The sequence below is a fragment of the Limulus polyphemus genome, unplaced genomic scaffold (assembly GCF_000517525.1).
Source record: "Limulus polyphemus unplaced genomic scaffold, Limulus_polyphemus-2.1.2 Scaffold595, whole genome shotgun sequence".
Taxonomy (NCBI): Eukaryota; Metazoa; Arthropoda; class Merostomata; order Xiphosura; family Limulidae; genus Limulus; species Limulus polyphemus.
In genome coordinates this window covers 303,594-305,521 of record NW_013666205.1, presented here as the reverse complement: position 1 = coordinate 305,521, position 1,928 = coordinate 303,594, and the positions used below count along the sequence as shown (strand labels likewise).

The 1,928-nt window shown below is 34.5% G+C and overlaps 1 protein-coding gene across 1 annotated transcript in view; it reads left to right on the top strand.

The window, feature by feature from the left end:
• The window catches only part of LOC106459344 (matrix metalloproteinase-2-like), a 79,836-nt gene that overhangs the window by 70,014 nt on the left and 7,894 nt on the right, over positions 1–1,928 (top strand). The window lies entirely within an intron of this gene.

Sequence of the window (1,928 nt, the reverse complement as noted above, 5' to 3'; positions counted from 1 at the left end):
CGCAGATAGCCCTCGTGTAGCTTTGCGCGAAATTCAAAACAAACAAACAATACTTCAAAAGTTATTGTTTAAATGGTAGCAATAATATCTGCAGCGCTTGACGAAAGCTGAATCACCAGCTTCGATCAGTCATCTAACGTTAGGTGTCGCTGTGCAATGACCTTTCTATTAAATCAAAACTTTGTCAGATAATTTTTAAAGCTTTTATTTGTAATTTCTACAGGTAGTTAATTCTTTTTATCCTACTCTGGTCTTCCGTTCCTTGAAAACCACAAGTTATAACTTGAAATGTTTAACGTACTAATCTAGCCTTCGATCCTCTGAAAAACTGCTCTTGTAGAAGTTGACTCATGAATGACAACTTCTGATGGCAATTTAAGATGCGAAATAGTCTGATAATAACTAAATTGAAATCGATTTACCGAGGACGTGAAATCGTCTGATAATAGCTAAAGTGAAGTTGATTTATTGAGAGCCTTATTAAGGACGTTAAATAGTCTGACAATAGCTAAATTGAAGTAGGCTTATTAAGGACGTTAAATAGTCTGACAATAGCTAAATTGAAGTAGCCTTATTAAGGACGTTAAATAGTCTGACAATAGCTAAACTGAAGTAGCTTTATTAAGGACGTTAAATAGTCTGACAATAGCTAAATTGAAGTAGGCTTATTAAGGACGTGAAATAGTCTGATAATAACTAAATTGAAAATGACTTATTTAGGATGTGAAATATCTGATAATAGCTAAAGTGAAGTTGATTTACTGAGAACGTTAAATAGTCTGATAGTAGCTAAAAGCACCCCAGTGGCACAGCAGTATGTCTGCGGACTTACAACACTAAAAACCGGATTTCGATATCAGTGGTGGGCAGAGCACAGATAGCCCATTGTGTATCTTTGTGCTTAACTTCAAACAACAATAACAAGTAGCTAAAATGAAGTCGATTTATCGAGGGTGTGAAATAGTCTAATAACAGCTAAACTGGGTCGATTTATTGAGGATTTAAAATAGTCTGATAGTATCTAAACTGAGTTAATTTACTGAGGATATGAAATAGTTTGATAATAACTGTTGCGTCATCGAGGTCACGTGACTGGTGTGGCGCCACCTATTTTCTAGAACTATCCTATACCTTGGCGAATGCTCTAGTATTTACTAGATATAGGGTAGTCTGGTATATAAAAGGGGGTGACAACGTGACGGGACAATAATGTGTGTGTAGATAGTGAGTAATGGAACTGCAGTCACAGGGTATTGTTGAAGTTAACGTACGTTCGTTATAGTGTTTGTTTTAGCGCGAATATTGAAATTAAGTGTATCGTAAAGTTGTATTCGGAAAGAATAAACCAGTTTTATTAAGTAAGGACTTGTGTCGCTAAAGTTTCATCGGAAACGAAGTTACGGAAAGTTAATTAACAAACGGAGACGTAACATAACTAAACAGAAGCCGATTTTAAATCAAAGGAATTCTGTGCTTCTACTCCTCCTAAAACCGTAAACGCATTCCAACATTTTGAATAGTTTTATTCGCATTCCTGTTGAATATATTTTATTTACTTGCATACTACTGCAGTGTTATTTATTTAGTTAGTTAGATTCATCAACTATATTGTTTTCATAAATACGTTTCAGACATCAAGAAAAATGTAACTTGTCACGCAGTTACCGATATCTTTAATTATGATTTATAAGTTACTGAATATTAAGATGAAATTTATAATAATATAGCTGCTCCTGTGAAAATGGGAAATTATTTCGATTTGTCACGTTTGGTGGTTTTTTTTTGCTTTGTTTTTCATTTTTCAAAGAGTTCCGTATATTAACTAAGAGCTACGTAATTTGTTTGTTTTGAATTTCGCGCAAAGCTACACAAGAGTTATCTGCGCTAGCCGTCCCTAATTTAGCAGTGTAAGACTAGAGGGAAGGCAG